Consider the following 21,918-nt stretch of genomic DNA (forward strand, 5'->3'; position numbering starts at 1 on the left):
ATTTTTTAATTCATGTATGACTTTCCATAATCTTGTAAATGTACATTCTAATTAACAGTGTAGAAATAAAAAAATTCTGTTAGTCCATGACTTACCATGAAGTGTGATACTTTCCCTATGATGAACTAAAATTAGAAGAAATATAATTAGATCAAAATACTGTCCTGAACACTTAATATGAAGGAGAAAAATATATGTCTGCTTATACATGCACCATTATGATAAATTTATTACAAAAGAACATAAACTATTTATTCTAGGCTGGTTTAGCAATCTTGCTGAGAACATGGCAGGAGTAATTTAAAAGGAGTTCTCTATCAGCTTTATCTGCATTATACATAATGAAAATGTCAAACTGAATCATTAGTATACTAATTTTGGCTCAATAATTCTTTTTGTATTGTGTTATCTATTCTTTTTTTTTTTTTTTTTACAATGATGGGGAATGTATGTAATTGTTGGTTACACTAACAGCTTGTCTGTATAAAAGAAGAGATTTCAAAAATAGCCACCGCTTTCGGTTGTGCAGCCTGAGAAACCTTTCTTCAGTCATCCAAACCAGAAAAAATAAAATGACAGATCTTGTTATCAAATTAGTAGCTGGTCTTTTGACCAAGCTGTGAACAAGTAAGCAACCGTATAACTAAGGGCAAATACTTTGTTTTCAGCCTTATTATATAGGTGCATTATGATTGAGACTTCAAATAAGTGAGCATATAGTACATTATAAGAAGTAATCTTGATTCATTCAGTACAATGATTAGAACAAACTCTCTAAATAATAACATTTAAATATATTTATACATGCTTCCTTTACTTCGTGTTGTCAGAGTATCATTTTGAAGACAGAAATTCTGATTAGATGTTTCCAGTGTCTATTTTTACCATGTGCTAAGAAGTATACATGTGTATGTTAATTCTCATAGACCTTGGAAGAGGAAACAGGATATCAGTCTATAACTGAAACTCAACTGGATATAAGGATGTCAACTCACTGTTTAACTTGAAATTCTGCAATATTGTTATGAAGAACTCAAAGGGAAAAAGACAAGAGGTGAAGACAACTAGATTCTTCTGCATCTATATATAAATAAAGCTTCTGAAAGAGCAGTCTAGGTGTTCAAACATTCAGTTCTAGAATGTGACTCATTCTAGCAAATTTTATGCTTAAAATCAGTACCAAAGAGAGAGCTCTGCATCTTGAAATAGGGATTTCTGGCAGTTTGTGTTGGGGCACTGCAACAGTACCTCTCTAACCAATGAAACAGTAAAAAAAGTCTGAAAACTCATGAGTAGATGAGAATGTGATTTGGTAATACACTGTAATATTAAGATAGTAGTCTAATTTTTTTTTAATATAGATCAATTCATTTGCAGAATTTTGTTTCACTAAAGTCCATAAAAGTCCTAGCTGAGAACTGCAGTAACATCACTCAAAGATTTTGATAACTATGTTCTATATTGATGATCTACTATCTTTTCAAAATATTTGAAATTTAAACCATGTCCTTTTTAGCTTGATATTTGAAAGGTGTATTTCATTAATATACTAAATGTTTATTACACGAGTTTTCAATTATTATTTTTTACAATTACTTCTACATATATTTTATTAGAAATAGATACCATACAGAAGTTTCCCACTGTCAGCACTTAGTTAGGAAGCAGACTTTTATTTTATGAATCACATTATTGATTTTCAGTTACTATCCAATTTTGATGCAATTAGAGAATTGAAAAAATTCCAAGATCTTCCAATCAATTTTTTTTCTAGTTGTGTAACTTTGTAGAATTTTTATGTATGTGCTTTTTTTATTATTGCTGTTTGTTTCTTTGATTATTTGTTTGTTTTCTTTTAAAAAACTAATGAAGCAATGTTCTAGTGTGTGATTTCATTTTGTTATTGTTTGACTTTATTCTTCAAGGTCCTCAGCCTCTCATATCACAGCAAAAATATGCTGCCCTACTTTTTTATGAGGGCAAGGATGTTCCATATTGATTAATTTATAGTCTGCATAAAGTTCCTCCAAAATTTTAAATGAATGTATTATTATCTGTTTAGACTTCTAGAAAATACACTGTGGATAGACACCGCCATCCAGAAAGGACTGCATTTTTTATTGCAGTTTAATTTTTTAATGCCTTTTCAACTTTGAGGAACATTAATTGTAGAAATATACTATGCCACAAGAAATTAAGGTTGACTGTTCAGAATAGCATTTGTCTATTGCTGGATATCTGACATTTCATGGTAAATTCAACTTTATGTGAAAGACCAAGATCGGAATAAGATGAGTGGTGCATATGGTACCCTAATGTGGCAATGTTACCGTATAAAGATAAACTACAGTGTATTTGAAAATTCCAGTGACCTTACTGACCACTACGAGTACAGGAGCAATCAGAGTCTTCGAGCACAGATGTGCCCGAGTATGTTAAGTGGTGTTGTTTTTTTTTTGACTCAGAGGGACACAGAGTGTTGTGGTCTCTCCTTTCTATTGAAGAGCACAGCTGGCCTGCTCAGATCAGAGCATCTGCTGCTTCCTCTGAAATTCTGCTGCTGCAAACCCTTTACCACAAAAGCTCTGTGTTCTGCTGGATTTCCACACCTGCCAGTTGGATATTATAACTGAGAATTATCCCAGTGCAACATAGAAACATCATGGCACAATCTGAAACATCACATTCACAGTTTAAGAATTGAACAAGATCATTTTATGAATATATCTAGAATTAAAAATACAGTTATACAGATGTGTTTCTTCTTGTGTTACAGAAGACAATGAAGAACAGTATGCCCCCCAATGAATTTGCTTTCTCCTTCTTATCTTATGAAATATTAATACTCAGCAATCCAAATCTAAGAGGTAATAAAGGTCAGTATCCTTATACTCAAAGTTAATGGGTCTTTTTCTGTGACATGAGTAGTTAGAAGGAATTTGTGGAATGATCTGGGAGTCAGGAATGGATGGATTCACTTGGGTTTGGTTTCTGTGATTTGGTTGTGACAGAACGTGCTTCTGATATATACTCAGGATTGTAAACTACCAGCCAGGCTGACTTGCGATTGTACTGCATATCTGTGAATTATATAGTCTTGCAAATTGAGATAACTAGAGAATCCATGACAATAGAGGCTGAGCCCTTGGCTTCTTGCACATTCCATGAGGGCTTTGCCAGGAGACTTCAGCTGGTCTCTGCAGGAGACCTGATTTGTGCATCCTGCCATGTTACCAAGCTATAGTTAGCCCAGGCTGCTGTAGTCTTCCTGGTCATACTGATACCAAAAGGATCAATTATCTTGAAGAGATCTGAAAAACATTACTGCAGACTCTGGCTGCTGACCCTTTGGTGCAGTTGGATCATTCAGAATTACCAACACAATCATTTTATCTGAGTCAGCCTCCAAGTGCTCAGTGTTGTTATGAAATCAGCATTTCATAATCCTGGGGAATGCCACACCTGCTTTAGCACAGGCAGCTGGAAGACTTGGTCCTTATTTGTTGCTTGCTCTTCACTGAGTACTTGGAAGAGGTAGTGATTTGACTAGAGCTTTTCCCTGAGAAAAAGGGTTTGAAGACAGTCTCGTTATAGGGAAAAAATGGCTAAGGTAAGAAGGGTAGGAGGAAATTACATGGTGGGGTAGCCCAACTCACTACTAGAAAATTGCTTCCCCTTTGTGGAGACCGAAAGCAAGAAGATAATGTCATGAAACCATTGCATTTTCTGGGTTGGAAGGTTTTTTTGTTGTTTTTTTTTTGTTTGTTTTTTGTTTTACCCCCTCCAGGAGGGCAAAAATGGCTGAATAGATGCTTATTCTGCAGCCTTCTCTAGTACTAACTACAGCAAGGCAGGATTATCTGTGAGCTGGAGCGTTACACGGGAAGGAGAGATCCCTGACCCTATGTGGTTTTCTGAAACTTTTTATAGTGTAATGCTTTCTGCTGATATATCAACTTTTTTAAACTATCAAGACTTCGAGAAGCTCAAGTGTTACTTGTCATTACCTACCCATAGGTTTTAGGTGATGACTGAAAGCTTCCAAAGCAATGCTCAGACTCAGTAATGGACAAACAAATTGCTTGCTACAGTACGTTGTCCTTCCAAAGGATCATTCATTCAGTATCAGTATAACAGATCTTACTCTAGCTTCACACTCTTAGGATAGCAACATAGGGAGCGATATATCTCTTCAGTGTAAACATGAGAACTGTATGCCATCAAACTCTGTGAGGTACCTGAGTCTCTTGAAAAATACAGCCTCTCAGAAGGAATAATTACTGCAGAGGATTCAGTCCAGAGCCATTGAGGTTTTGCAGAGCTGTCCTGCAGAACACTATGTATCATTTCACTGGAGAGCTCAAATTTTTGGCAGTGTAGTGGCCACATGAGGCCTTTCATTCAGGTCACAGAGTCTGCATGACTGACATGAGGAGTAATCTGTCAGAGCACGACTGCCACAGGAAGCCAACTCTGCCAGAGTCCCTGATGGGTCTCAAGCCAGCTGTACAATTTAGGGAGGACTGTCACAAGGTATAACTTTCAAAAGGATCAGTTCTAGATCTCTGACCCACCTTTCTTATCTCTTCTATTTTGGAGACAATATAATTACTTGGATCAAATGTTACCACTGTATATCAGAAATTGACTGAGACATTTAGATTTTTTTTCTGATATATGTATAGTGTCTGAATCCATTTGGGGTTTTGACCATTTTTTCCCCCTTTCTAGTACATTGCATCTGATAAAGAAGTTACAGTAAGTTAATAACTGTACTACGGACCAGATAGTCTTTTTCAGAGTGGAACAAAAAAGGACAGGCAGTCAGTCAATATTTTTCAGGTGGAAAAAGTATTTGCTGACATCACTGTAATACCAAGTCATGGAAAATAATCTTTTTTTTATACGTTTACAGTAGAAGAAATATCTGTATATTAACAATGAAAAATATCTCTCTTTAGAACTTTATTTACTAGCTTCAGCCTTGTGCCATCCATAAAAAGTGTCCCAGTTCTTAAAATTCCTACAGACACATCACTATTCATTAAGAAAGAAATGAATTTATTCATTAACAATAAAGTAAATGATCTTAAACTGGAAAAACATCAGATTTTTATATCTCAAGTCCCTACGTTAAATGACTTTGTTATCATGAAGAAGGCAAAAAGAAGGCTGATGTCTTAAGAAGACGTAAAACAAAATTTGACTGGAGCTTTGAAAGTTTCATGAAAGCAATTGACATTCTTTTTTGAATGATGCCAAATCTAAGAATTTTTCAAGCTGCTTTAATGAAAGCTGTGATCATTGTTTTACATTATGTATTCAGTAACAGTAGTGGAATATAGTGTATTAGAATGAATAACTGAAAGCTGGAAGAGACAGTTATGCAGCTTGCAAATGTGTTATGAAAGTACTTAATCTGAAGCAAACACAATTGTATATGCTCTTATTATGTACCTTTTGAGATTTAGCTTTGGCAGAGTATGCTAGGGAACATTCTAAGATATTGAACCAAATTGAGTACATTGCCTCAATTCATCCACATTTCAAGTAGATATGCCTTGTGGTTTTTTTTAAGAAAACTTTTCCCAGTGAATGCAGAAACTGTCATTGAGGTACACCGTGCTACCACTTCTTTTAGGCAAATAGCTACATCCTGAATGGCAATTTATTTTTTCCCTCTGAGTTTGCTTAATGATCTTATTCATAGAGAGATAATTTGTCACAGTGTGAGGCTGCCTGCTCCTGAAGAACTCAGCAGGGGCTGGGAGCTACTGCCTCTCTCAGGTCACTCTGTGCGAGGCAACAGCTTGTATGCCGGTAGGAACTCGCTCACACCCACCCCTCTCCCTAAGAAATACCACTCCCCTATTCCCTCTGTCATATTTTCTTTTTCAGTACTAGGCAGCATCTCAAAAATACCCCCAAAATAGTAAAATTTCTTCTATACAGTGATGTCTCCACCCAAATATGGATTTTTGTAAGTGGAAAGAGTGTTCTTCCAGAATACACAAAGTTCTTTGACATGTGAATCTATATCCATCAACAGCTATAATAAATATAAAGGAAGAGGACAGTTTAGTGTCGGCCTAGAAGTCAGAAGTGATTACTTCTGTTACTGAACCAAGGAAGTTTGCAACTTGTCCATAAAATCTAAAATATTAACAAACAAACAAATAGTTTTCAGCATCTTTCCAGTTGTCTGTCTTTCATATCTAGAGGTAGTGACTGTGCACTTTTGTGGCTATGAAATGATGCTTTCTGACATCAGTGTTGCTTGGCTTACCTATATGTTCTCTTAAATCCTTAAATTCCTCTGATTATTATTTTACAGCTCTATATCTGTGGCTATTTTAAATAGATGGGAACTATAGAACTTGTTTTGTTTGTTTGTTTTTCAGCCAGAGGTACCGGAATATTATTAAAGGATTATGTGAATGTTTTCTCCATCAGTATAGAATAAATTGAACTTGAGTCCGTGGTTCATTTTATAAAATGGATACTATGTTTATTTAGTATTGCCTAATGACTTTGGAGCATAATACAAGCATAATAGTTTATTAGGAAAAGCTACAATAAGGTGTGAAATGAAAAACTGAAGAGTCTAGTTAGGAAAAACAAAACAGCTCTCAATCTCTTCGGCCTTGTGCATACATTTGGAATTCAACACAGTTGTGTAATCCTTCACCTTCTTCACTTTCTTTAATTAGCCTGTGTATTTACTGAAGTCCTCAGCAAGAAGCTATTGCTAAAGTGTAGAGAAATATGTTACTGCCTTAGCAATAGGTTATAAAATTTTGCTCTTTAAAATTATACTTCAGTGACACTGTGCCTTTAAATTTCCTAAAAAATGCTAATTTGGTTGGAAATGACCCAGACATTCATAGACAGAGATACAGAGGGACTGAGTGGTGGACATTTTTTTGAAAAAAAGGAAACAAATTCTTTTAGACCTATGGCTTCACTTGAAGTAGTATTGCTTTGTTAAGATGAACGGGTTCAATGACGTTGAAAACAAGGTTATATAAACTCTGCAGTAATCCTTGCTTTTCTTCATGTCCTTGTCACCAGTGCCATGCAGGAGCCATGTGTGTCAAACACTTTATAGTTTCCTATCTACTGATACTTTGTGCCTTCCATACTTGAACTATGGATTGAATCCTTTGTCTTGAACCCTATTCTTCCCTCGTGTCTTACAAGATTGGTATAACATGAAATTAGATAGAAACACAACCTTTTTGAGTGAGGGAAGAGCAAGAAAGAGGTAAAATCTATTGTTTATACTGTTCCACACTGAAGTTGTCAATAGTTTTTTGTTGTAGTACAGTTTTATGTAAAACTCCCAAAAACTATGGTTCTGCTTCCTCCCACAGCATGAAATAAGTGGCAAATTAACTATTTTTATAGCACTGAGTTGGTGGAGAGAGTGTCTTTTACTCTACTATTTGAAGACATTTTGTCAACAGTTAATAATCTAGATACTTTTTAACTTACTGATTAAAATTGCATGTTCATTTCTCTACATCACAAGATTTGTGCCCCAAAATGGAAAATTACCCATGTATATTCAAGTTCATTGAATATATTGAATATATCTATTCAAGATCCATTATAGATCACAAACAAATATATGTCCATATATTTTTATGTGGAAAGTGAAATTCTAACAGTAATTATTTCAGCATAGTTTTACACAATTAAATTTAACAGTAATGGTCCAAAAGAGAAGGCATAGTAAGTAAAGAAAACTTAGGAAACATTAGAATCTAAGTTTATCTTAATTCTGGTAGTAGTGCAGATCAATTTAGATAATTAGGAGTGAACTAAGTCCATCTACTTTTTCATCTCTGTCAGAATTATTTACTCATGTTCCAGACAATTACATTTATACAATTCCATTGCAATCCTAATCTAATGACAGTGGGTTGACCCAGCATTCTGAGGTTTAATTTTGTCTACAGAATCTTTATTACTGGTGATGATATGTGAAAAGGAAAGAGCTCAATTTGGTTTTCACAAGTAAGATTTTTTGTTTGATTTTGGATACTTTGGAACAAATTCAAACAAAATGATATCCTTCTAATCTAGTAACAGATGAAATATATGAGTCCCTTAAAAATACTAAATTGAGCATCTATTCAGAAATTAATTTTCAAAAAGTGTAATCAGTTAAACTCCAGGTGATGCAGAGTTTGTGTTAGAGAAGTGATTATTAAATACTTACTTAAATGGATAGGTTAGATTAAACAAAGCATCATTGACCTAATGTTACCCTGTTATTCACTATACTTAGTGATAAGACCTCAAGTGATAATTGGATACACAATGAATTACTTGTGATGATCATTTTTTCTAAGAAAAGATGAATTCATTTTCCTGAGGAAGTTACCAACCCTTAAACCAAAGCTGAAGCTAAACTCTACTGAGTTTGAATCACCATATTTTTCTTAACGCAGTAAATTGGACCACCAGCTAAGAAATGCCTTTATCTACTCAGACAACACTGTGATCAACATTGATGACAGGTGGGATTTTGTTAGACTTTCACTGTCCTCTTCAAACAAAGTGTTCCTGAGAACAAAGCGCTGCACTACTTGCACAGTCACCAGATTTCTGAAGAAAAAAAAATATATGTATATATATATATATATATATATATATATATATATATATATATACTGTCTAACTGCATAGTGCTCATTAGGGTAGGCAAAGATGCACATGATAAACTAAAATGTTGAAATCCTGCTTATTACTTAAATAAATGTATCCTCTGGAAACTCTGAGCCAAGATGGATAACAAATTTCTCAAACTCTACTAATTTGTAAAGCATTTCCATCAGCAACTTCTTCTGTCCCTAAGCAGTAGGAGTTCTGTTTACTGACCCCACGTCTCTGTTCTTGAAGGTCACTCATCATTTTTTGTTGCTTGTTATCTCTTCCCATAGATGCTGATTTAATTCTGCTTCTTATTGATTTGCATACCAGGTCTCTACTTTCTACAGTTTGATGTGATTCATTATGTACTCTCTTCCCTGTTTTCCTCCTAATCCCTCTTTCCCTGTATTCATATTCATTCCTACTCTTTAACCAGTGTATTTCTGCTGTCCCCTTTCCTCATGCTGAGATTAATCTCTACATTACTCACACACCTAGAGCTTTGGTCCCCACTGCCAGCCATGCTGGGTCTCCTTTTTTTTTTTTTTTTTTTTTTTTTTTCTGTTTTCTGAAAGGTGCTATTTTTACCTGAGTTCGGATGTTCTCTTTTCTGTGGATCTGGCAGCTCCTTTCCACTCTCTCCTTTTTGCAGTTTTATTTTCCCCTCATTCAGAGCGTCAGCCTATGAAAACCTATTGGGAGATATATTGCTGCAAATTGTTAGTTTATATTATTCTATTCTTTGATCTGCACACAATTATAAAGATGTTTGTAGCTTCTTAGGTAAATAGAAGGCAAGGATTTAATACCTTATATATGTATTTTTTCTTTTAATTTCCACTTCCCCTGAAAAATTAGTGTACTTCTGCCATTTTAATACTATCCAGAATTTAGAATATTGATCACATAAGGTATGCAAGACTGTTATGAACAAAAAAATTTATCAGGTTGAATAAAGGACCTTATAAGCATGGTCAGTCAGTGCACAAAGGTAAATCTTGCTGTCTGAATTCATGAGTGGGTGGTAGCAAGTACTTTGAATAAAAAAAAAAAGAAAAAAAAATCTAATTTCCTATAGATAATTATGCTTATCCACTGAAGCTTACTTCTCATAGGTTTATTTATGAGGCTTGTGCAGATTACCTTCTAACTCTTTGTGGGAACACGTCTTTCCATTCATTGATGCCATTTCCCTAGTGATATATTACTCTGGAAGTAACACCTTCTCTTTATTTGCATGGAAAATATAACTGATACAAAGAGCACAATAAGACTTTGATAGAGCAAACAGTGTTTTCCAGCATGATCACCATTAACCAATTTGTGTGGATGATGGATAGAGATGCTCTGTGTTTTGAGGTGTGAAAGCTGTGCATGGCTTTCTGGAACATGGTTTAGCTTTCATGTTGCTGTTGTTACTGCAGTAATGCACTACCCACTGCTTCATCCACTAACATCCACTGTTTGATCTCAATAAATGTTCAGTAAGGATTAGTGAATGTCAGTGGGTGCCATTTTTCCAAGTCAGACTGCCTCTCTGCTTCCACCTGTCACATGGCAACAACATGTAATAAAACACTGGCAAGTAGATTCAAGCACTACTGCCGTACCATGAACATCTGTTCCTGACAGTATAGGCCAACATGATAACATAGGAGGCATTACTTTCAGAGAAGCTCTCATAATAGGTTTCAGATTAATCTCACCTAACTTTCAGCATCTCAATTAGATGGCCCTTATAGTCAAAAGAAAGAAAGATACATTTTTAGTGTATGATACATGTGACCCGTTTCTAATATCTACTTCAGGAATAGATGAGACATGCCATACAAGTAACTATTTCTCTCCATTAATTACGAAGAAAGCATAGAGGGACTAAATCAAATGTAAACTTATTGTGTTTATACTTATTCAAGTTAAGAATCTCAATTTACTGATTCAAATTAATTAAAGGCATTCACTTATTTGCAGAGCAGACATACAGATCATCTTATCATGTAATCCTTAACTTGAGAATATATATTTTCTCATAATTTGTTGATGATTGCAGTTTATATATTTCCACACAAATAACCAGTACCTTCTGAGATAGCATACTGTTGTGGAAAGACTGAGAAAGAGTGACAGGATAAGAAAGACAAACAATTGCAGTATGAATTGCTTGAAATTCAAAGTATTATTTATATTGCAAACTTTTGAACAAAATTTAATACAACAAAGCTGAAATAGTTTCCAGTGACTTTTACTAAAACAAGCAGTCCTTCAAATAGAAAAAAAAAAAAGAAAAAAAAGAAGAAAAAAATTATCTGACAATTTATTTTCTTAGACCAGGTTTACCCCTAAAACATTTTGCTGACATTGCTGGGATAATGAAGGGTGAGATATTTTCACCATCATGTTCGACATAAGATAGCAGCTCCCTGGATGTATAAATGCTTGTAAAACAGAGAAAAGGAAAAAAAAGACATTTTGCAAGTGTAGTATATTCTTTTCCAGGAATGAAACACCTGCTATCTCTATTGTTAAGATTTGCCAACATAACTGTAGCATACAGCTTTATCAGCAAACCCTTGTAAATCTATTGAAGATCTTGACCTGTGGGAGAATCTGACCTTATATTCTTGATTTTGTTGACCTCATAAATTACCTCCAGTGAACAACTTTTTTCTTAAGTGACCACTTGAAAAATATCCCCATGTGATCTCTGGAGCAAGTTCATTTGACCTTTTTTTGAAGACTTTTTTGCTATACAGCCAATTTACACTTGTCCCTTGAGTGGTCACTTATCAGATATGTATATTAGTTCAGTAAAGGTGTGCTGAATATGTGCCTTTTTTTCCTGAATTCCTCTCTTTATTTCTGCTGAACAGTATGAACCCACTTCATAATTTCTAGCATATTGTGTTTTCTCATTATATACGACCTGAACGTATATGTTATACAGAGCTTTTATCTATTCCTAGTCAATGAATGGGAGAAGGTCAATTGAACATCAGAAAAAATGCCATGTTTAATTCTTGATGGTATTTAGTTCAAGAATATGGTAGGATTTGCATATCTGAGAAATTTGTTTAATATTTCCAGGGCAATACCTGGTTCTGTAAGCTTCTATAAAGTTTGCAAAAGTTCTTAATAGCATGCAGGGAGGAAGATACATGGTACTGTGTGCCCTGGACAGGAGGTGGCTCAGTATCTCTCACAGCAGTACATATCTTACACTGTTTTGAATACATCTGCTTTGAATACAGTCAGAGTGCATTGTGGTTGTTGGGCATTACTTTCTCATCAGCTTAGGGAAAATACAGCAGTATAAGTATGGACAGCGTTTAAAATTATGTGTACTGGTGTAAGTCCTAAAATCTCTCATTTTTATAATTCTGCTGTTTTTATTTTATTTTCAATTTAAATGGAAAATAGAAAACTATGAGACAAACCCCAAACTCAACCATTCTTACTCCATTATGAGAGAATTCATACAAGAAGTTATACCAGTGGTATTCATGTTGTAAGTAAAAAAGATTGGTGCTTCACAGCACAGACAAGACCTTAGAGATGATCATCTACTAGCTCACCAAACCTCTACTGCTTTTCTGAATATGGCAAAACTCTGCTGCCTTGCTCAGGGTGATCCTGATTTTTACCCTTAGCCAGTTTATCTCTCTACTGAGATATAGTAAGAAACTGACCAAACAAGATAAGTTATTGCAAACAGTGTTTTTCTGGCACTTGAGGCTCTTTAATTATCCAGGACACCAATGAGAACAACAGTAGGTAGACCTTTCTCATTTTTCTTTATACTTCTTTCTGGGCAAGAATGGGGTGAATAACAGGTAGCAAGAGTCAAGATTCAGATAGCAGCTCAGGATTTTTCCTTAAAATATATTTATAAACTTTAGACTGCAGAGAAATAAAACAGCAGCCATGTCCTTGCAGCAGTGAAAACTTCACAGTGCTTGCTGCTCCATGCTTTTCAGTGTCCCTTCAAGTGACGTGATGGGTGCAGTCCCTAGCCAGCTTCCAAAGCAGAGTGACATAGGCTATTGAAACAACTTGCACTACTAGTCTAAGTGAGCTGATTTCACCAACAGTGATGAAAAAGCAGTTGTATCTAGCTTCACAATTGGAGCAGAATCTTTGGCCAAAGACGAAGCAAGAAGAAAGAGGGTGTCCAGGTAGCTCTTCAGATGACTTCTCTAGTGCATTTTATGACTGAGGTGTGAACCAGTTCTGTTTCCTTTGTCTAGCGCTTCATAAATACGGCACATCCAAAATACATTTGTGAAGAGAGGTCCATCCTACACATCATTTAGGGAAGTATTAAAAAATAAAAAAATAAGCTAGTCTTAACCTCTTTACCACCAAGCAAGTTGGTCTACAGTCATGGGAAGTAGGAGAGCAATCTTCCAGTGGCTCATCTGATATGAATTACTGCTTTAGTTAATCACTTAGCTAGGATTCCTGAGGAATCAGATACCCATTCATATTGCTCTGATCTACAAGAAAAGATTATAGGAGGAGCTGGTCTAAAGTATCTTATCAGCACCAATCAGACACTGATTATGCTGGATTTAAGACCATACTGCTACTGTCCTTGTTTCCTTTATAGTAATTGCTCTTCTTCTATTTGACGGCAATCAAATGCCTGCAGTGACTTTAAAATGTTTGCTAAGAGATTACTTACAAATAGCTCACTTATCTTTTTTGAAAAGATCCAAATATATCACAAAATGATTGCCTCATCCATCTACTGCTGAAATAGTTGGTGAAATCAGCAGTGTCTCTCTGTTCTACTTTCATCCCTTTTATACAAGTTAAGTTTTTGAAAAAAGGCAAATCTACCTGCAACTGCTAGATTTCATTCTTGGACAGCAATTTAAGTTACCCAGAATAGAGTAAAGAACACTGCAAAATACTATAATAGTTCTAATATACTTGTATAATATTATATTTTTCAGTCACTACCCCACTACAAATTATATGAAATACAAATTAGAGCCACCAGGGTAAGCCCAATCATGAGTGAGAAAACCCAGAAGTACTTTAGCTGTGCATCCACAGCATACATTCTAGCCATAGAGTTCGGGTAAAACAGTGGTGTTGAGATAACTTCTTCCCCAATACATGTATATCTGCAATTATGCAGAAGATCTCCCTGCCTGAGGTAGCATGACTTCAAAATCCCTCTTCAAATAACTTTCATCCTTTGGACTGAATTTCAGTGTCATTGGCCTAGAAGCTTCCGTCTTGGTAGATCAGAAACAGTTGAGCTTTTCTGTAGATTCAGTGATCTCAGACTTTGCTTGCTCCATTAGAACGGCAATAGAAAAACAATCACATTCCTGTGTTGTGCTTGATCAAAAATAAATCCTCTGTTGAAAATAAAAATAATTTGGAGATGCTGTTCTGGGCAATGTATGCTTGAGAAAGTTTTACTCATGTTTTGAGAATTATTGACCCAAAGTGATTATATACAATTTGTTTCCTCTTACATTTAGGGATTTCAGTCATATAACATGGCTTAACTGTTGCATAAGGACCAGATATGCTCAACCAGGAATTGAACTCAGTGGTCCTTGTGGTTCTCTTCCAACTTGGGGGTATTCTATGATTTTGATTCGGATCAATTCCACAGATTTAACTAGCTCTTTACAGCAAGACACTCAGCTGTAATATGGGTGATCTGATAGACTGAAGCCCCATAGAAAGCTGTTTCTTTATTTTAGAAATAAATTACTGCCATTGTTCAGACTTGGAATTTTTTTGGGGGGGTTTCAGTAATTTAAAGGCAAACTATTCAGTTATTCTAATATTTTAATATTTAATTAGAAGGAATTTTACATAAGTAACAAATGCCTCCTTTATCTTCTTTTACTAATGATCAGTCAAAATTTTGCATTTTTGATTGGGTGCTAGTTATTCGCTGTTTGAAATTTTCACTTAGTTTTGACTGCAACCATGAATAAAATAAACTTAATTGATTTTGATTGTAGTAAGCATTTATATGTATGACATGACTATCACAGATCAGGCATATACTTGTTCCCAAGGCAGAACTTGTTGAAACACTAAGGTGTTGATAGAACCATTTTATCCTTTTTGACTGGCTTTTATTAGGAGACAGTGCTTTTGCCTTTTCCCCTGTCTAGCTAGTGAGTTTCCTGCTCAGTGAATTTATAGGAGATCCAAGAACTCAAAAAACTCTAAAGGCAGTCAGAAGTCCAGCTTTGAATAGAATATTCAACTGGAAACCTGTAGTTCAGGAAAGAATCTCCTGCCTTCCTGTTTTTTAAAAAGACAAAAAGGTAACTTTCAGACACTCCAGATGTTTATCTGTACTATCCAAGGTATTTACTTTAATGAGAATATTCTTGCAGGTTCCTATGGGTTTCTTGTTCTTATGGTCATGTTTAACCACAGTATTTTACAACTTCTGTGAAGTGTGCAATAGACTTGTCAAGAAACTAAGTCTATTTCAGCAAACTGCCTATTCTAACATTTTTAATTTACATCTGAGTCTTAAAAAGAATTTAAACATTAGCTCATATTAAGTGAATTCTGGAAACTTGAAGTCACACAGACTTCAAAACTGCTCTGCTTGGGGACAAACTGAAGAGATTTCACTCTTTGCAGTGTTTCAACACTGTATGTATTGATTCCAAGCAACCTGAGCTTTGGAGCCATATGAAGACCCAGTTTTAAAATGCATATTGTTGATTAGAATGGTCATTTCAATTTGGTGGCAGAATGAACAATACTGGATGTTATCCAAACCCTTAAAACTGTTTATAGTTGCCCTCCTCCAACAGATGGCCACTGTGTTCATTTTATGGGAGAGTTTATTCTGTGCAGCTGACTGCATTGCTGGCTTACTAGAGGTGCTACAGTTGGAAAAGCCATTTCTGCAAGCAAATGACATGATGGTGTAATTTATACAAATGGTTATCAACAAGCAGTCAAACCAATGTAATGAAAGAATGAGTTTCTAGCAACTCGAGGAAAGAGTTGAATTCAAAGAGGGAAGTTTATTACCAGTTGCTCTTTCACTGATGGCCAATTGATTTTGTATTATAATATATTGGTAATTGTTGACAGAAAAACATGTACACGCATACATGTTTCCATTTCTCTTAATGGTACCACAATGTTAGATTGCAGCATGAATGAAAAACTGACGTGTTTCAAAGCCTTGGCAGTTCTCATTGACCTTCAGAAGAAATGAAATGCTCTGTTGGCTAGGGAAACAATTGAGTTGAAACCAGTCAGGCGCAGTAAACTCAGAGATAGTCTTTCCAAATTAAAAGCTGTTAGTAGCAGTTCAAAACAAGGAAAAGAGTGAGAATGTATGATCTTGTTGCAAGGTGATTTTATGTGCATGTTAGAACAGGGATGGGAAAAAAAGCACAGTTGATATCTAAAGAAATTCCCACTAACTTGAAAAATTTGGAGATTTGATTGAACATTAGCATCTAAAGGTAACTGATATATGAAAATAGACTGTGAAAACAGTTACCTGTTAAATTTAGGCTACTGACCTTTTAGCGCATTAGGAAATGAAATAAATCTCTGGCTACAAGTAGTAAATCTGCTACAGTCAAAATGCTTTCCAAGTGCTTCTAGGTATAGAATTTTTAAGTCAAGAGCAGTACACATCTGGAATAACCTTTTAATATTTCAATTATTCCTGAATATTACGAACCCAATCCTGCACTGTTGCATATCAAAAGTTCCTGTTAATGTCAACGGGTATTTCAGAGGATAAGGAAGAAAAGGTCAGGCTTTAAATCATCCAGCAATGTCATCATAAATTAGTGGTTATTTACAAACTGATGAAGAGCCCAGATTAATTGGTAATAAATTTCCTCATATTTCAAGTGTTATTCACATGTTGTTTAGTGTTAAGATGTACAATGTTTATTTCTTCATCTCACAGGCAGCACAGTGTGGGAGCCAGCTACTGCTGTAAATTCCAGTCTATATTTCAAAGTTCTGCTGTATTAAGTATGTCAAGATGCATCTAAAAATCTTAAACAAATTTAAATGGTTAGCAGGGATTCAACACAATTATACAAGGAGGAGTCTGTATGCAAAACTTAGTTGCAGAATTAGGTATTATAACTCTGTTGTGCCTTGCTCTCACAGAGGAAATAAAGGATTCATCTCTTCTGTCAGCACAGCCGTAGCAAGAATTTAATTCAAGGCAGATAATGGTTTGGTCTTCTTTCTGCCCATTTAAGATTTTTCCTATGGGTGATATGAGTGCTTCTGCAGTTTTAAAGAAAAAGAGTGTATTGATCGAGTGTTTTGGGGGAAGAAATTATATATCTTCTACCCTTGGGTATTTTTCTAGCTCTAATGTCAATTATTATTTCTTCTGTAAACAGAAATTTTATAATATAACCCATACAGCATCAATTCATCTGTAAATGTAAATCTCATTACAAAGGTGACAAAGGATTTATTTTTCATATGATTGGGATTAAGCATTAACTGGCCAAAAATAGACTTCTCCAGAAATTCTTGGGAACTCTTCTCATGGAAGTTCATAAGAGTTATTGATGAATAACATCTTTATAGACCAGAGTTGAGAAGAGAAAGCTGTCTCACTGCAGTATGAGATAAAGCTTATTTTTATCAATTCCAGCCTTGGTTGCATCCTTGTTAAAGGAATTGGAAAGCAGTATGGAAGGGAACATTACAGCTCTGTTAGCTGAAGCTCCCTTGCTTTACCAGGTCAGCATTATTTCCTAACCAGAGGAACCCTTCCCTGGCCTTCTGTTTGGATGAAGCAGTGGATGATCTTTCTCTTCCAACCAGGTATTGACAGATTTTAAAGGGCGGATGATCACCTTTTAATAAGAGAAATCTATTTAGGGAGTTCTATCCTGAGCAGAGTTTTGTATATCAACAGGTAACAATTATCCAATTATGAGATCATTTTTGTAGGCCATTTTTCCCTTTTAGTATCCAAGAAATATAACCAGTCATGCTTGACTTCTACTCTAACATACTAAGTACGCTTTCCCTTCCCCAAAATTAGTATTCAAGGCATATGCTTTTATCCTACTCATAGGAATACTTCTCCACAGACAACTCTACTGTGAGATTTTCAGAGAAGAGCATGATAGCATGTAGGAAGTGAATTTATACAGAAATGTCTTAGCAAATCCAGAAGGCTGAAATTAGCAGATTCCCTTCAATTCTGAGATCACAATAGCATTTGAAATGAAAATGAGAGGTCAGGCTCCATGCACACTGGTTGCTCAAAAATAAATAGATAAATAAATAGAAAAATAAAGTGCAGGGATTTGAATTCAGTCTCGTGGTTGCCTGCTCCTAAGCTTAATGACACTAAGGATAATAAAAACAGCCATTTGTATCCTGAAATGTACCTTTACTGTCCAGACAGCATCACTTAAGGTGCCATCCTAGGCTAGACCAGCTGCCTTCTACCAAGGCCTTGTTAAATTTTCACTAAGATGATGTGCATAAAAGTATTTGTATTCTACAGCATTAATTTGGGGGGGGAATTAAATAGGAAAAAATCCCACCTTTCTCTTTCATATTTTTAATTGAGTAACAGCCTGCTTAAAAACAACTTCTTCATTTACTTTACTAAATTACAAAACCTATTTGTGAAGCTGTTTTATTTGGTCTTTCTTTGGAGTTTGACTTACAGGATGCCCACAGAAAACTTGAATACAAAATAATCATGCATTTGCTCTCTCAGCATATTGCTAGTGTTCAGATCTCTATACAGCTTATTTGGCTCTCTGCATAATGCCCTGTTTGGCGAAGATATTGAGATAGTGTGTTCCAGTTATATAGAGTGCTCTGGGAGTTCAGTGAAGGACAGAATGGGAGTATCTGGAAGGCTGCTGTGATAATAGTTGACCTTGCATGCAGCAATCAAAGACATAAATAAGCTGCAAGAGGTACAGAGAAAATGAAAAACGGAGGGGGCTTATAATAGTGAGTGCACCAGAAAGTAAAAAAATTAAAATCTTTCACATTGACTACAGTCATACTGTGTTCCTTTCACTTGAAGCTAATTTTCACAGGAATCAAAGAAGAATTATTTCATCCTAGCCTTACCTTCTGTTATTGCTTTTTGTCTCTAGTATTCTTCTCATCTTTTATTCTTTATTTTTCATCTTTCTACTTTTAAGTTTTTGGGGACATTTTTGAAGCTGAATATATCAAGATACTTGCATGTTTGCCTGTCCAAATTTATAGTCTCTGTTTTATTACATTTTAGATTTCCAAGTGTTGGTTTGGATATATAATTACAGAGAAAGCAAGTGTTTTATCTGTAAGTGTTTGAAGTATGAGAGAAAGAAATGACTGTCTGCTGAGGGTAATGTGTCAGATTTATTGGAGAAAATATTTACAGATGTGAGGACTTCACAAATAGTTGGCTTAGTAGTTAATATATTTTCTATTCAATTATCAAATCACTACTAAGTACACATGATTTGCAATAAGAAAGAGAGGTAACACTGACCATGTTATTTAATGCCTGTTAGGCATGTAGGCAACTATTTTGCTTAAGAGTACGGGGTATAGACAATAAAAGAAGTCTGCGTAGACCTAAGTCAATACAAATTAAAATTTCACTAAATGTTCAAAAGAATGTTTATCTAAATGCACGTGTCAAGTATCCATATTTTTTTCTAACAGTGAGAATTTCAAAACTACTGGTAGAAGTTGACAAAAGTTTTCTGGAAAAAACAACGCATACGTAATAGTCCCCATGCCTTCTGAGTGTCCACCTTGAAATATCCATCTAAGTCCCAATTACTGTGAAGTCCTGAGCATAGACCTGATAGAATTGTGTGTCAATTAGTACAAACAAAAGTTTAAGTACATAAATTTCTTGAGTTTGAAAATCTGGATTTGGCCAAAATAGTCAGTCTAAAATTCCTGATAACTTAATTCTCATGTAAAAGAGAACATGTTTTCTGCTTTGTTGGAATATGTAACTCAAACGTTTCACGGAGTTCTGATCTGTGGTCAGAAGTTTAAATTTAGTCCAGGCCTTAGCAGCCTTGAGAAGTAGATGTTTCTGCAATGTTAAGTGTATTATAATCTTCAGTAGCTTTCTACAGAGGATCTCCAGTATCATTAATACTGATGCTGTCTTTGTTCTTGTACGTGTACAGTAAGTGAGGTAGACAAAGTATACAGCCCATGCTCCAACAGGACATTAAATACAAGTTCTATGCCTTTAAATATACTCCCTTTACGAATTTATTTATTGATGTAATTGCCTTATTTTTATAATGATGTTTATTAATTTAGAGTGAAATCCTTCCATGTACACATTGTAAATGTCCTTTTGGAATCCCAGCAGAAGCAGCTGCACATTTTATTATTTAAAACTGCTCTACTTCTTGAAGCTTCCCTGCTGTCCTTTGTGAATTCATGCCCTGTCTATTGCATTCTTTTTTTTTTCATGGAGATAAGGTGTCCCCTTGCTCTTTCTGGTCTGGAAATGAGAAATCACTAGTGGAAAATCAAGAAGCTCAATAAAAATCAAGGTTCTTTTCTTTGACGTGTTGCAGACTGTATGTTATTTGCTTTGGAAAGTAAAGCATGACTGCTCTCATTCAGCACTGGAAGACGGAACATGAAATTCCTGTTAAGACACGAGCCAGTGAATTATGATGAAATATTTGGTAGAATTTAGCCTAAAAAACTGGAGGAGCAGGAAAGCTTCATTTATTTCCTTTATTAATGTTAAACAAAGAGTACCAGTCCAAGCAAAAAACAAACAATAACAAACAAACAACATCAACAACAAAAAAAACCACAGCATATTCAATCAAGACCAATCCTTCATTTTAAAGAAAGAGAACAAAATGATTCTGCATTCTCTCCTGCTGTCATCCAGAAACTTTCTTCAAAGCTTCCTACATCTTTCTTAGAGTCACCCCTGTCTACTGCTTGTTCTCCCACTGAGCCTTCTTTTCCATGATTATATTTCTTCCAGGTATTCTTTGCAGCTCAGATATGACCTTTGCAGCTCTGGCTCATGATAGAAGAGAGCTAATTTATTTATTTTTCATTTCTATTTGCTTAAGCTCTGTTTCTGTTTTAGATGCAGTAGTTAAAAGCTTAAATTTTCCTGAATCCAAAATGAGCAGTGGGCAGCATCTGAAAGTGTTCTAAATATGAAAAGAAAATTGAATTCAACATCTAACAGCTCTAATTAATTTTTTGTTCAGTGCCTTTGTTGTTTATTTTAATATCAATATTTTATTAGGCATTGAAAAAAAAAAAAACCCTGCAGTTCTAAGTAAAATGCAAATTCACTTTTGTCGCTTTAAATAAAAAATGCAAATTACTTCTTCCAACTTATCTGCTCAAAAAGAGAACACAGCACTAAGAGAGGAAAAGAATTCTTTCCACCATCTGCACTTCCTTTTCTAGCCTAGGCTGCACAAGAAAGTTGGATAGATATAAAAGGATTAATTAAATCGACCCTTCTAAACAGGTGAAAATCTGCCTGTGGACACCATTTTCATTTTAATAGTGTATTTTATAGGTCATCTGGCACCAGATTTATGAATGAAATCAGCTTTGCACTGACACAAAACCATGGCCCTACTAACACAGAGGTCAAGGCACAAACCAAATCACAGTAACTTCAGGCAAAGGAAAGAATTCATATTTGCCATTCTTTGGTACAGTGAGGGTGCCTCTCACTTCAAAAAACCTGCTTCATGACTCTAAAGAGTTTTAATATCTTTAGAATGAGAATATTATCTCTTGCCAAAAAATAATGTATTCACATGCTTGAAGATGGAAGGCATGTTTGTTGTACAGCTACAGAGGCAATTTTAGTTTAACAGGAAGACACAGATCTATGCTTAAATTGTATAAAACACTACTGAATTGTATTATTTTACTGACAAAGTGAAACTTGCATTATACCAACGTACTCTACTCATAGAAAATACTTAGATATACTCTTTAATGTCTATGTAGGTGTCTATCACAGTATAACTATCAGCTTTGACGTATTGGCAAGTGACCAGGTAATAATATGTTACAAGGCATCAGTGGCTCCATGATGACTGTACATTGTTCATGCTTCATTTCTTCATGATAAATGTGAAGTGCCCTCTTCAGTAAGGAGGGTAAGCTTCTTGACATGTACAGAGGATGCTGCAGAGTAAGATTATTTGTAGGAACATCAGAGCAGCTGATTCATAGAACTACATTTTTGTGTAAAATTTTATGCTATATTGAAATCCAATA

The 21,918-nt window shown here is 35.1% G+C and overlaps 1 protein-coding gene across 3 annotated transcripts in view; it reads left to right on the forward strand.

Annotated features, from left to right (window-relative positions):
- The window catches only part of HS3ST5 (heparan sulfate-glucosamine 3-sulfotransferase 5), a 174,800-nt gene that overhangs the window by 20,031 nt on the left and 132,851 nt on the right, over nucleotides 1–21,918 (forward strand). The window contains exon 1 of one of the 3 annotated variants that reach the window (XM_065734730.1): nucleotides 17,422–17,472. The exons of the other annotated variants lie outside the window; for them this stretch is intronic. The gene's annotated coding sequence lies outside the window, so the exon portion shown is untranslated. Of the gene's footprint in view, nucleotides 1–17,421; nucleotides 17,473–21,918 lie in introns of those variants that run through there. 3 annotated transcript variants of the gene reach the window in all.

The sequence above is a fragment of the Cyrtonyx montezumae genome, unplaced genomic scaffold (assembly GCF_038088225.1).
Source record: "Cyrtonyx montezumae isolate F1298 unplaced genomic scaffold, pur_monq_1.0 scaffold_0, whole genome shotgun sequence".
NCBI lineage: Eukaryota > Metazoa > Chordata > Aves > Galliformes > Odontophoridae > Cyrtonyx > Cyrtonyx montezumae.